The sequence below is a fragment of the Peromyscus maniculatus genome, chromosome 4 (assembly GCF_049852395.1).
Source record: "Peromyscus maniculatus bairdii isolate BWxNUB_F1_BW_parent chromosome 4, HU_Pman_BW_mat_3.1, whole genome shotgun sequence".
Lineage (NCBI taxonomy): Eukaryota > Metazoa > Chordata > Mammalia > Rodentia > Cricetidae > Peromyscus > Peromyscus maniculatus.
The window spans coordinates 135,931,478-135,946,201 of NC_134855.1; the positions used below are offsets into that span (position 1 = coordinate 135,931,478).

A 14,724-nucleotide genomic window follows, 5' to 3' on the forward strand; every position below is an offset into this window, starting at 1 on the left:
CATATTCTGAGGTTCTGCTTCGAGGAGATGGGGAAGGGGCGGGTGTCACTTCTCAACCTCCTATAGACAGAAGACAGGAAAGAGCATGGGCCTCAGAGTCCTCAGGCCCAGATCCAAATTGAGGCTCAGAACAGAGTGGCCATGAGCCTTAGGGTGGGTCAGTTACATTTTCTCAGTCTTAGTTTTCTCGTCTCTGAAATGGGGACAACAGTTCCTACAATAGTGTTATAGTGGTAAGACTGGTCAGGATGAAGTTACGAGCACATTCACTGGGGTGGTACACAGTAGGCACTCAATTATTACTTCCTCTGGGGCTCCCCTTTCTCTGCCCCGAGTAGCTGAGAAGATACTTAACATTGCTATATTTTCAGATGTGAAGAATCATTTTGGTCTAGAATCTAGACCAATCCTGCCAGATTCCAAACCCCAGGAGATAATGAGAAAGCTCTTTGTGAATTGCTGAAGGGTTTGTTGTTGTGATTTTTAATTACAACCTTCATCATTGTAATAACCCTTGGCCATTGCCACAGTTGCTGCACCTCAGCAGAGCCCAGCCCAGCCCACTCTTCTCCCAGGGAGGCCTCTTCCCCCTTACACGGAGGCGGCTTTGCATGAAGGCTCAGCGTTGGGGAAACCATGGACATGATTCCTGTGGCTCCCTTTATTAGCCCGGGAGGGGAAGCTAGGCCCAGATGGAAGTGACAGTCCCCAGCCTGCAGTGGCAATGGGAATACCTTATCTGTGGCTCCGGAACGTCTGTTTTCCCCAGTTGCCACGTCCATTCCAGAAGCAGTTTAGGGCATGCAGATGCCTAGAGAGGGCTCTGGACAAGTCCTAGACAGCAGTGGGGATTCAGCTGGGATGATCAGCCTCAAAAAAGAGGCCCCAGGGGCTGGAGAGATGGCTCAGTGCTGAGAGTGCTTGCAGGACTTGCTGAGGACCCAGGTTCTGTTCCCAACACCCACATGGTGGCTCCTAACTGTAACTCCAGTTCCCAGGGATCCAACACGCTCATTGGCCACCAGGCACATACATGGTTTGTGTAGATACATGCAAGCATATACTCATACAGATAAACCTTTAAAAAAGGAAGGAAGGAAGGAAGGAAGGAAGGAAGGAAGGAAGGAAGGAAGGAAGGAAGGAAGGAAGGAAGGAAGGAAGGAAGGACGAGGTCGTTGGGGCCGGAGTAAGTAGCAGTCCCTGTGTGGCTGGCCTGGCAGGTTGTTTTATTACCAGCCTGGCAGTGGCCACTCTGTGTGCTCCAGTGGGAGGGGAAGAGACTTCCATGAGAAGCAGTGTGGAGAGTCAGCACCCGGAGGTAACCAGTAATACCCCCATTGATAGCCTGTGCTTCCCTGTGGGCTGAGTTCTCGTGATCCTTGCCTTGGGAAGGCTCAGGAAAGGGATGGCAGAGAGGACTTACCCTATCTTGGCAGTTTCCAGTAAACCATCTTTCTTTTCCCCAAGCTGGGGCACTCAGTTTCACTGGTCCCCTTTCCTCCTTCCTCTTCTGGTTTCCTCTCACTCCCTCCATTTGCCTCTCTCCTTCCTCTCCACCTTCTCTTGGCTTATGGGTCTAAAGATAAAGTCTGCATAGCCTCTTCGGGTGACTGATTTGGGGATAACTGGAATAGAAAGCCGGGGTGGTCTGAGACTTAGGAATCACTGCTGTCACTTACGGGTTTCTTCTTCACATCCGGTGCTATGCTGAGCGCTTCCTGGGACTTCTGACTTTTAATCCTTGCCACCACTACCGAGAGACCCAGACTGCAATCCTGTCATGTCACAAGAGGCTGAATAACATGCCCAGGGCTGGGATTTAAACCTTGGTCTGTCCAAAGGCCACAGGTACTTTTGAGTCTTGCTTGGGACCTGTGAGGTCATTTAGGGGTCCACAGAGATGCAGACGTTTGTTCAAATTCTATGAGCAAATTCTTCATTCTGAGCACAGGGACCTGAAGCCAGGACCTCTGCCTCCAAGCCTATGCTTTGCCACGGTGTCAGGGATGACAGGCCCGAGGGCTGGCCATGGCTCTGAGTCCACCTTCTTCTGGGCAGCTGCCCGTCTTTGGGAGAGATAGGGTGTCAGAGGAAGTCGACAGGACAGGCTTGAAAGCCTTTTGATTTTACCTATTACTTATCTATTTATTTTTGAGACAGGGTCTCACTATGTAGCTTTGTTTGTACTGGAACTTGCTGTGTAGGCGGGCATCAAACTCACAGAGATCCTCCAGCCTCTGCCTCCTGAATGCTGGGATTAAAGGCCTGGGCCACCATACCTGGTTTCCTTTGCTTTTTTTCCCTATTTTCCCACTAACCACCTTAATTTCTCGTCGATGATGTTGAGTCTTCCAGTTAAAGCGATTTATTGTATGCAAACCATAGTCGTGGGCTGCTCAGAAGGGCCTTGGGGATTTAAGAGTCCCCTGGCTGGCTTAGTGATGGCTGGAACTCTGCAGAAAGTGGGTAGGGAGGGAAGCAGAGGCCAGACCAGGAGCCCCAGGGTCCCCTTTACTAGAGAGGGAGGGCGGAGTGCTGGGGCAGAGCTGTCTGGGCTGCCTCTTGTTCCAAGTGCAGACCCCCACCCAGGCTGCGGACCTCACAGTGTCTGTCACCTTAGACACTAGACGGCTATGGTCTTATGCCAGGTTCCCACCCCCACCCTTGCCCATTGACTATCAGCTGGTGGTCCAGCTCAGCCACCTACCTGCTTGCCTGAGACCTTGACCAAGCAGACCTAGCCACAAAGGCCTCGCCACAGGCAAGAGAGCAGAAACTGAATACGAATAATCACTCAAGGGACAGTCTCATGCCCCTAAGTTCTAGGGTCCCCCAATACCAGGGTTTTTAGACATTGTTCTTGCTAAAACCATGCAGGAGGCTGGTTTAGCCCCCTTCCAGGACTCATATCAGAGATATCTCTGAACTTATGAAGCAGCAGGCACACCGAAATTGTGTACTGTCCCAGCCAGGGAGGATCGGATGATGACACAATCTATGTGCATTCTCTAAGTTTTTGTGTGGCTCCTGAGAGTTTAGGATTGCCTCTTCAGGTTTTCGTTTTTTGAGATGGGATTTCTCTGTATAGCGCTGGCTGTCCTTGAACTCAGAGAGATCTGCCTGCCTCTGCCTCCCATTAAAGATATGCACCATGCCTGGCACCTGACACCTCTTCAGTATTTTTATTGTTGTTGTTATTTGTTTTTTACTTTTAATTTTATTTAACTTCTCTTTTATGTATATTGGTGTCACATCCCCTGGAGTTACAGGCAGTTGTGAGCTGCCATGTGGGTGCTGGGAATTGAACCTGGGTACTCTGGAAGAACAATCACTGCTCTTAACCACTGAGCCATCTCTCCAGCTCCTATTTGTTTTTAAGACAGGTTCTTACTCTTAGCCAAGACTAAGCTTCTTTTTTCCAAGAATAATTTGCAGGACTGATGGATCTTGATGCCACTACTGAGAACAGGGGGTGGGGGTGGGGGACTGGGAGGGGAGTTTTGTTGGAGGTAATGGGAAGCCAGTGAGGGTTGCTCAGCTGAAGTGGCCTTAGATACTTAGTTCTTCTCTGTGCAGGCTGGTGCTAAGGATGCCTTGAAGTGAGACTGGGAGGGGAGTTGTTTGTTTGTTTGTTTGTTTTTGTTGTTGTTGTTTTTTCTTTTTTTTTTTTTTTGGTTTTTCGAGACAGGGTTTCTCTGCGGTAGCTTTGTGCCTTTCCTGGAGCTCACTTGGTAGCCCAGGCTGGCCTCGAACTCACAGAGATCCACCTGGCTCTGCCTCCCGAGTGCTGGGATTAAAGGCGTGCGCCACCACCGCCCGGCCTGTTGTTGTTTTTTCAAGACAGGGTTTCTCTGTGTAGTTGGTGCCTGTCCTGATTCTCGCTTTGTAGACCAGGCTGGCCTGGAACTCACAGAGATCCATCTGCCTGGCTCTGCCTCCGGAGTGCTGGGATTAAAGGCATGTGCCACCAGCCCGGCCGTGGGAGGGGAGTTTTGTTGGAGGTAATGGGAAGCCAGTGAAGGTTGCTCAGCAGAAGTGGCCTTAGATACTTAGTTCTTCTCTGTGCAGGCTGGTGCTAAGGATGCCTTGAAGTGATCTTCAGTTCTAGGACTTGGCAGGGCTGTCTGTGTACCTGGCCAAGGTCAGGATCTGAACCCTGGTCTGTCTGAATTTAAAGTGCACAGTGACCCCAGAAATGTCAGGATCTCTAAAGATCAAAAAAACGGGCAGAAGAAAAAAATCTACCCACCCAACCCCCTACAGGATAACAGGTGTGAACCACCATGCTTAGCTTCAGGACTTTTGTGGAGTTAGAACTAAGTTCTAGAGAAGGGCCAACAGGGAGCTATCGTGGGGCCGTGTGTAGAGATGGTTTCTAGCTAGTTAGTATCTTGGGTACGCTGCTCGTTGCTCACTAGTTTTGCTGGGAAGGTGCCAAGTGACTGTGGATCAGTCTCTTCCTCAGTCAGAACTTCAGGTTTCCCGTGCAAAGCAGGGGTCGAACAGGATAATATCAAGGTTCCTTGCGGCCTTGATCTGGTGTTCTGGAAGTCATGTCTCCTGCTGCCCAGTCTGTCTTTTCCTTTTGTGCCTCTGCGTCGCCTCCTCTGGTGACCTGTCCTTAGCATGCATCTCCTGAGAGCCTGGATTCAGGTTCCTCCTGTCCTCTCCCACGGGTCACACCACATGCCTGGGCCCGCAGGTCCCCGCTCGCTCGCTCGCTCGATTCCACTATTCCCACTCACCAGAAGTGCAGCAGGTGCCTGTGAGTCTGGGGAAGTTCAAGGTGGTTTCTCTGCGGGTCTGTCTGGAGACCCGGACCAGTGCCAAGCGGAGAGGCTCACGGGGCACGCCCAGCACTCACCCATGTCGTTCTTTGTCCTTGCTCCTCTGTTCCCCTTGCCAAGAACACCAGCTTTGCCCTTTCCAAATCCCTGTCAGAATCCTGTACACCTTTTTCAAGTTTTTGCTCCCATGCCAGCCTCTAGCCCACAAAGCCCTCACTACCCTCCTCCGCCTCCCAGCCAGATTCTCGTTCCCTCCTCTATGTTCCCATAGGGCCTTATCTATCCCCTTCTGGGGACAAGTTCTGCCCGCCTCCTCAGCTTTACTGATAGATGTCTGGTCTCTTTTCTACTGGGGAGTCTCACGTCTCATCCTTCACTCCCCACCCTCACCCCCCACGGGGCTGTGTACAGAGCAGGTGCTTAATCCAGGCCTCAAAGTTTTATTGGCAGAGAGCTGCCTCCAGCCTTGAGCCAGGCTGGCCCACATCAGTCACTGGCAGGCCGCAGCTTCTCACATAGCTCCTCCTTTATTTGTGGGCTGGAGAAAGGCCAAGCAGGGCAGTAGCTAAGGACTTATATTCTGCTCTCCCCCTCGCCGCCAATGCTGCCATTTGCTCATTTGCTGGCTGTGTGACTTTGGGCAAATCACTTCCTCTTGATTTTCTCAGGTTAAAACAAAGGGATAAGGCTAGGTGTGTGAGTACATGCCTGTAATTCCAGCATTAGGCAGACTGAGGCAGGAGGATTGTGAGTTTGAAGTCAACATGGGCTATATAGAAATACCATCTCAGCTCCCCCCACTAAACAAAACAAAATCAGCAAACTAAACCAAAGAGGTAGACATGACAGATAGATATGTTGGGGGTGTGGAGAAATAACTGGGGCTCCGTGTAAAGGGCCTGGAAAGCACTATGGAGAATAAATGACCAATACACACATATAATCCATTATTTTTAAATTAATGATCACTGTTTCAGCAAATAAAGGATTTTCTCATGGCCAGAGTGAAGTCTTTACAGAAGTTCTGAGGTCTGCAGGGTCTTAGGTCACTTAGGGCCGGTGAGACCCCTAGTACAGGAGATCGTGTCCCCAGAGACGTAGCTGGGTGAGTGGAAGACTGGGCTGCAGGGAACAGAGGTGCGGCTAGGCTGGAAGGGCATGAAGTAGGCGAGTCATAGGAGTCTGGAGGCAGGAGCTTCCTGGGCAGCATGGGGGTGGAGGGTGGGGGTGTGTTTATATGCAGGAAAGAGCAGAGTGGAAACACAGTCCCAGAGTCTCCATGTGGAGGGGCTCAGGAGGAGGGGGGGTGGCGAGCTTCTTTTTGCCAAGAATAATAATTTGCAGGACTGATGGATCTTGATGCCACTGCTGAGAGCAGGGGGTAGGGGTGGGGGTGTGTGTGGGGGACTGGGAGGGGAGTTTTGTTGGAGGTAATGTGAAGCCAGTGAAGGTTGCTCAGCAGAAGTGGCCTTAGATACTTAGTTCTTCTCTGCGCAGGCTGGTGCTAAGGATGCCTTGAAGTGATCTTCAGTTCTAGGACTTTGCAGGGCTGTCTGTGTGCCTGGCCAAGGTCAGGATCTGAACCCTGGTCTGTCTAAATTTAAAGTGCACAGTGACCCCAGAAATGTCAGGATCTCTAAAGATCAGAAAACGGCCAGAAGAAAAGATTTACCCACCCAACATCCTGCCTCCCCCCATTAGACAGATGGGAACAGAGGCCCACTGCCCCAGAGCCTTGGGGAACTGGCCCCTGAGCCTGTGGTGGGTGGGCTGTGGATCTGGGTCTGAGTTAGGATTTAGGAGAAGGGTGAGGTGGGTACCAGGGCATCCAAGGACTGGAAATGCTAATCCAGTGTCAGGTTGGCAGCCATCTGTTGCCAGGGGTGTGGGATCCAGGTGAGTGGGATGTGCGCGGGCTGGAGCCTTCACCGTTTCAGACCCTCCTTCCTTCCGGAAAAGGAGAAGGGCTGGGTAGGTGGGAGCTGGAGGCATGTGGAGATGTGGGGGAAGTCAGAGGGTGGCCTTCGCCGGGGAGGCTGTTGCCAAGCAGCCAGAGAATGGGGAGAACAGCAGAGCTGGCCACCACTGTGGGCCCGGCCCTGTCCAGCCCGCGCCGTGGTGGGATCTCACCTGGCTACTTAGAAACCGGGGCTCCCAGGGTCACCGTAGGAAGACTAGATCAGGAGTGGCCTTCAAGGCTGGAGACTTCCTGGCATGCCCTCTGTGGTTGTTGTCCTAGGTTTCGTGATGTCGAAAGGGTCAAGTAGTACCCAGTCTGAGACAGTCCTTCCTGACCCCGTCTGTCAGTCTGCCCACCTAGCCAGGCCTGGTTTATTCTACTCTTTATTTGCTTATTAAAAATATTTATTGATTAGCTACCTACTATGCATCAGGCATTGCGTCTGACTTTGAGGAGGGAACTCAGGCCACACTAACAGAGACAGCGCCCCCCCCCCCCCCCCCCTTCTCAGACTCCAGGCCTTAGTCCCCTTACCTTCGGGTAGGACTTTTTTTTTCTTTCTTTCTTTCTGGATTTACCTTCTGCGGAACTGAAAGCCAGAGTTAATTGTTAAACCTAATGGCTGCTGAGTCTCACCCTGCTGGGCTGGCTGGAGGGGGCTGTGCAGTCCTGTTCCCCAAGAGAGGGGTGGAGTCACCCGGGGTTTTCTGGCCTGTGCCTGCTACCTCTTCTCTACTGTGAGGTCCGTCCGTCTCCAGGGGCCCTCTCCTTCCCAGGGGGGCAGCCTGCCACTCGGACCCTTCCTCCTGCTGTCACAGAGGTGAGCCTGGGACCTAAGTGTGAGTCCTGGCCCTGCTCCAGGGGCCTCTGCTCCAGCAGCGCTCTTGGGAAGACTGGGAGATTAGAGGGTGCTAGCCCAGGAGACGCACCCAGCATACCGGAAGTCAGTGTGCTGGGCTAGCCTTGCCGGCTGCTGGGCATTGGTGAGGAGAGACAAGAAGCCGTGGCAGTGGCCCAAACCCTCTGTACTAAGGAGTCCGTAGGGCTCCCCTGAGAGCTGCCCTGCCTTTTCCCTGCTCAGCTGCCTGCAAGCCTCATCACTGGGTGTCCTGTTCCAGGCCCTTCCGCACCTTACACTTTAGGAGCAGGCCTCCTTGAGAATAGGGCAAAGGCTTATTTCTTCCCTAGAAGCAGAGCCTGGGGCAGGCCCCTGCCAAATTTTAGGGACAGCTCAGCTCCAACTTCTAGGTCAGCAGGGCCTGGTCAAAGCTGGTGACCTTAGGCAAATGGGCCCCTCTCTGAGCTACATTGTCATCCTCTGAACTCTGGTCCCTCTGTCACCAGCACTGCGAATATAACAGACCCCGGAGGGGATATTAACACTGGATTCAGCAAGGGGGTTCAACATGGCTGTGCCTCTGAAGCTTAGCTCTGGGCCAGACCCAGGGGGTCACCTCCTTACACCCCAAGAACCTGCTGTAGAGTGAGTGCCAGCTCCAACAGAGTGGCCACTGAGTATTCCAAATGTGGCCAGTGAGGGACTGAATTTTAAATTCTGTTAATTGTTTCATTTTAATCAATTGGACATTTAAAGCAATATTCCATTTAGTTGTAGACAAACTCCTATGAATGTTTGTGAAGTTAGATTTGTGAATGTATTATTTTTTCAATTTTGAAAGCTAAATATTTGAAAATAAATACAGGATTTAGAAGACTTAACATGGGGTTGGGGATTTAGCTCAGTAGTAGAGCACTTGCCTAGCAAGTGCAAGGCCCTGGGTTCGATCCTTAGCTCCAAAAAAAAAAAAAATAGATAAAGATATTTAAATAGCATGTATTAATTACATGTTGGAATTTGCATATTGGGTTAAAGGGATTGTATAAACGAATTTAACCCATTCCTTTATCTTTTCTTAAAATGTGGTTAAGTAAGCCGGGAGTTGGTGGCGCACGCCTTTAATCCCAGCACTTGGGAGGCAGAGCCAGGTAGATCTTTGTGAGTTCGAGGCCAGCCTGGGCTACCAAGTGAGCTCCAGGAAAGGCGCAAAGCTGCACAGAGAAACCCTGTCTCAAAAGACAAACAAACAAACAAACAAAAAATGTGGTTAAGTAATTTTTTTTATATTTTATATGTAGCTTGCATTTTACTTTTAATTTATGTGTCTTTTGTCTTAGTTAGGGTTTCCATTGCTGTGATGATACTCCATGAACAAAAAAGCAAGTTAGGGAGGAAAGGGTTTACTTGGCTTAAATTTCCACATCACTGTTCATCACTGAAGGAAGTCAGGACAGGAACTCAAACAGGGAAGGAACCTGGAGGCAGGAGCTGATGCAGAGGCCATGGAGGAGTGCTGCTTATTGGCTTGATCCTCATGGCTTTCTCAGCCTGATTTCTTACAGAACCCAGGACCACCAGCCCAGGGATGACACCACCCACAGTGGGCTGGGTCCTCCCCCATCAATCATTAATCAAGAAAATGCTCTACAGGCCTGCCTACAGCATGACCTTATAGAGGCATTTATTTATTTTTTGGTTTTTCGAGACAGGTTTTCTCTGTGTTAACAGCCTTGGCTGTCCTGGAACTAGCTTTGTAGACCAGGCTGTCCTGGAACTCTGAGATCCCTCTACTCTGCCTCCAGAGGGCTGGGATTAAAGGCGTGCACCACCATGTCCTGCTGTAGAGGCATTTCCTTAATTGAGGTTCCCTCCTCTCAGATAACTCCAGTTTGTGTCAAGTTGACATCAAACTATCCAACATTGTCGCTCCCCCTGCCTCAGGCTCCTCAGTAGCTGTGATGGCAGGCACCTGTCACTGCGCTGGCTTTAGGTCAGATTTCTGCTGGACAGTGTTGTTATAACCAGTGTCGGATTGGACACATTTGAATAACAATACAAGGCTCCGTAAAGACTAATTATCTGAGGAGCTCCGGGGAGACAGCCGGCTTGATATTCCTTACCTCAACCTCGACCCTAGACGAATGCATCTTGGTGAAATGTCACCGGGGATGATCCCATAGCCTCCAGGGTAGCACTGCTGCTCGTTTTTGGCCACACCACTCGCTCTGTGTGGCGTTGGGTACTTTACGTCTGTCAGTGAGACCAGTGGCACTGGAGAGATCATCCCAGGGAGCAGCCAGCATAGCGCCCGGCACTCGTGACTCGGATGGGCAGTGGCTGCTGTTGCTGCTGATTGGGAGGATGTCGCTGCCACTGCTGCCTCCGCTGCTGGGGTGAGGAACGGACCGGAGGGAAGCATGGCAGCTGGGGTGGAGAACTGGGGATGCTCTGTGTGGTACCTCCATAAATGGCTTACCTGCGGGGAACCTCTTTGGATCTCCTTTTATGCCAGCGATCAGGCAAAGATAAGTCCCCATTTTGCAGATGAGGACGTAGAGGCCTTTCCAAGGAAAATTTCCTACCTTCATAAACAAAGCGTAAGTGGAGGACTTCCCGACTCTGTTTAGTGATGTCGGGGCCAGCGTTAGGAGGGCCTCTTTCCTTTAGGTTGTTAGAGGAGACAGGGGCAGCCGAGGTGTGGATCATTCATCTCCTGTGACAGTAGAGGGCTGGCCTGCCTTGCTTTCTATTGCAGTGATAAAAAACCAGGACCAAAAGCCACTTGGGGAGGAAAGGGTTTATTTGGCGCACACATCCCAGGTCACAGTCTATCCCTGAGTGAAATCAGGGTAGAAACTCCAGGCAGGAACCGAAGCAGAAACCATCCAGGAACACTGCTTCCTGGCTTGCTCAGCCTGCTTTCTTATATAACCCAGGACCACCTGCCCAGGGGTGGCACTGCCCACAGTGGGTTAGGTCCTCCCACATCAATTATTAATCAAAAAAATTCCCGCCAGATTTACCTACAGGCTAATTATGATGGAGACAGTTCCTTAATTGACATTCCCTCTTCCCAGATGACCCTAGCTCGTATCAAGTCGTCAAAAAGCCAGCCAAACCAGCACAGTGTCTTTTTTGTTTGTTTTTGGTGTGTGTGTATGTATGTGTGCATACTCATGTGTTTGCATGCATTTGGAGGGCAGAGGATAGTCTATGGTGGTGTTCCGCAGGTGCCACCCTCTCTCGGGCCCATCCCCCATTCCCAGCCAGGGCCTCATTATATGGCCTTGGCTGTCCTGGACTCTACTATGTAGAAGGGGCTGGTCTTGAACTTGAAGTGATCTTCTTGCCTTTGCCTCCTGAACGTTGTGGCTACAGGCTTGTATCACCTCTCCTGGCTCTCAAGAGACCTGGCACTGTTCAGGGTAGCTGTGTTGTTCTGGGGGTGGGGGTGCGGGAAGCCAGGCTGGGATCACATAGAAAGGTGGTGGCCGGTTGGTGCTTCTGTTATGTAGATCCTGCCCTCTGCTCACCCCGGCAGGACTGTGACCTCCTCTCCTGTCTAGTCCCGAGGCAGGGCTCCCGAGAAAGAGGTTTTTGTTCACCAGCTCCTTCTGTTTTCCTCTTAAGGTAGTTGCACATGCAGGTGCCCTGGGGTGCATGTGGGTGCTCTGTGGTGCATGCGGGTGCTCTGGGGTGCATGTGGGTGCCCTGGGGTGCATGCGGGTGCCCTGGGGTGCATGGCATGCAGCACACCCAGCCTTGCTGCCTGGTGTCATCCCCTCCCATTCCGAGTCTTGAGACCAGAGCTTCTCTGTAACCATCTACTTTGTGGGTGGCACAGGGAGACCACAGGCTTTCTCACCAAGGAGGTCTGGTCAAAGTCCTCTCCGGAAGTTGCCCTGTGACCTTAGGCAGGTCCTTTGGGATTTTTAGCCTCCCTTTGCTTGTCCAAAGAGCAGCTATCAAAGTAGTGTACATACAGCTTGGTGGTGGAGGTGCACATCTTTGATCTTAGCAGAGGCAGGTGGATCTCTGTGAGTTCGAGGCCAGCCTGGTTCACAGAGTGAGTTCTAGGACAGCCAGGGCTACACGGAGAAACCCTGTCTCAGAAAACCAAATAGTGTTCAGACAAACTAGAGGTTAAGAACCTGAGTCCAAGCTCCATGCTATGGGACACACCTTTAGTCTTAGTACTGGGGAGGCAGAGGCAGGTGGATCTCTGTGAGTTCAAGGCCAGCCTGGTCTACAGAGTGAGTGCCAGGCTAGCCAGGGCTACATAGAGAGATAACTAACTCGAAGAAGAAGGAGGCAAAGAAGGAGGAGGAAGAGGAGGAAGAGGAGGAGGAGGAAGAAGAAGAAGAAGGGAAAGGGGAAGGGGAAGAAGAAGAAGAAGAAGAAGAAGAAGAAGAAGAAGAAGAAGAAGAAGAAGAAGAAGAAGAAGAAGAAGAAGAAGAAGAAGAAGAAGAAACAGCCCTCCTCCACCCCCACCACCTGGGTTGTGCAGCCTAGTGGCTAGTGTTGTGTGTGGCGGGGGTGTCTTAGCTCTGCCACTCTCTAGTGTGGCCTTTGGTGTGCCAATCCACTCCCTGGAGCTCAGGATTTTCATGTGTATACAAAGTCCTGTCCTCTCTGATGGGTGGACCTCTCCACAGGATCATCTCCTCTGACCTTCTGTTGGTTCTAGAAGCTGACGCTGCAGCTCACACCTTCTCTAGGTCAGGAGGGAGGTGACTTGCCCAGACCACAGAACAAGCCAGGCCTGTGCGACTCGAGAGCCCAAGTTCACAAGCCACTGTACAGTTCCCTCCTGTTCACCTGATCGTGTGTTCCTGATGACATGGAGGAAAACGTGGAGATGGATGCTTCTGAGTGCGTGAGGACTCCAGTCCTCAGCTACGCTGCCCACTGTCATCCAGGCCAGGCCTGCCATGGAACTCAAAGAAGAAGCAAAGGGGCTTAAAACCTCCATGATGGAGTTATACCAGAGCAGAGCGCCAGTGTTAGATGAGTGTCACAGATGGGGAGACTGAGGCAGAACAGTCAGGTGGAGACAGTGATAAGTGTGCTTTTCCCTGGGTGCTGGAAACCACTGGTGACATGAAGGGAAGCCCCAAGGAGAGGAACCCTGCTGTCCCTCCTCTGCTTCTGCCCAGTGCGCTGTGATGTCCATGGACCCCACCTTCAAGTGTCTCTTGAGGAGTCCATCCACTTTGTCTCCTCTGTGGCTGCTCAGCCTAGGCTCCATCCTCCTCAATGATTCTCCCACTGTCACTTTTGACTTCCTTCCAGTCCCCTCTCCAGCCTGTGGCTTCCCACTGCCCTTAGAATGAAGGCTCACCCTCACGTTAGTCTCCCCGGCTCCGCAGACTTCCCGCCTGCCCTCTGGCTCTGTGTGGCTCTCTGGCCTTTCTGTTTAACAGGTTCCTTGGACCCTCCTGTGCCAGCCTCACATGCCAAGCGGCTAACACTCTCTTCTCATTCCAGGTGCCTGACTGAGGACGTCTTCCCCAGGGAGCCAGTGTGCAGAGGAGGGGTGAGTGCCGCAGAGGTTGTCTCCTGCTTCAGCTGAGGTTGGGCCCAGAGGTTTTAGATTGTTCTGTTACTGCTGAGGCGGCAGGAGGGGACAGTGCCGAGGCTGTCCCTGTGGAAGGAGAGTCTGAAGTGTTCCTTCACCAAGCACACTGTTGACACACTGCCTGTGCCGCTTGCCCAGCATGGAGACAGCACACTGGAAGATGGATCTAGCTGGATCTAGCTGGATCTAGCTGGATCTGTGGGCCCCGGCCCATGCTTTCTCTTGCCCGGTCACTCCTGGATGTAGATTAGACTAGTCAGAGAGTGGTTCTGCTCGGCTTCGCCCCTGAGCGCGATGGGGCCTCCTCCGTCGGTCCTAGAATCATGTGTCCATGGTCCAGGCAGAGGTTGGGGAACCTAGGGTCAGGAATGAATGACATTTGTTGAACTTTCTGGCAGGAAAATTCTCTTTTCTTTTGTCCTTTTTTCTTTTTCTTTCTTTCTTTCTTTCTTTCTTTCTTTCTTTCTTTCTTTCTTTCTTTCTTTCTTTCTTTCTTTCTTTCTCTCTCTCTCTCTCTCTCTCTCTCTCTTTCTTTCTTTCTTTCTTTCTTTTTGAGACAGGTGTTTTAGGGAAATATTTGTTGGAAATGAACCTCAAAGACTCTCCACATTTAAGAAAGCTAAGTGAGTTGTAGCCCCTCCTGAAGGTGAGGTGAGGCTAGAGACTCGATCCGGCTAAGTCCTCAGGACAGGCTGCGCCACAGACCTTTCTTTGGCTTTGGACTAGGCACTCTGGAAGCCATTGCCTCTGGAAACTACAGTGACACATGCCTATAGTCCTCACGAAGGTGGCTGAGGGAAGGTTCCAGGCCCACACAGGCTACACAAGAAGAAGACAAAGCAAAATAAATAAACAATAGGAAAGAGAAAACAACAAGACTACTGGCTGACAGCGGAGTGAGGTCACAGAGAGAGCAAAAGCTAGTGACCTACACTGACTGAGAAATTGCAAAGTCACATGCAGATGTCACTGTGGGGTTGTCATTTAGGCAGGACTACTGGAGCTGCAATGTTGTTCTAGAACCTTCTAGTTTAGTTTGATATAGGTGTGTGTGTGTGTGTGTGTGTGTGTGTGTGTGTACACGCAAAAGAGCACAGATGCTGATATGCAGGGCTGACCACAGAAAGATAATCTCACTGTGATTCTGAGTTCCTGCACACACACACACACACACACACACACACACACACACACACACACACACACACACGCAGGGTCTGTGGGGGCGGGACTGGCGGTGGTGTTGAGCCTGCCTGGGTCAGGTGGAATGAATGGCTAACAGAGCTGGAGTGTGTTATCCCTGAGTAGTGGGGGCAGGGGTGGCTTTAGCTTCTCGTGAGAGGAGCGATTTGGTTCCTTCCTGCCAGCACGCGGGGCCCCACGGAGATCTCTGGGCAGGAAGCACTAGGAACAAGGAATTCTCTGTCCACAACCAGAGGGCAGCCAGGACGGGAGGTGGATTAGGAGTCCCCAGGAGGGGGCCTGCCCAGCAGTTCCCTGACATTTGGGCAAGCTCCTGTGTGCATGGGGAGGTGGGGGCACAGTAAGAGGAGGCAGAGAT

At 51.5% G+C, this 14,724-nt stretch overlaps 1 protein-coding gene across 7 annotated transcripts in view; it reads left to right on the top strand.

Moving 5' to 3' along the window:
* Window positions 1-14,724, top strand: part of Epb41l1 (erythrocyte membrane protein band 4.1 like 1) — a 159,693-nt gene that overhangs the window by 32,707 nt on the left and 112,262 nt on the right. For all 7 annotated transcript variants that reach the window (XM_076571037.1, XM_076571035.1, XM_076571028.1 and 4 more), the window contains one exon: window positions 13,073-13,121. The gene's annotated coding sequence lies outside the window, so the exon portion shown is untranslated. The remainder of the gene's footprint in view (window positions 1-13,072; window positions 13,122-14,724) is intronic.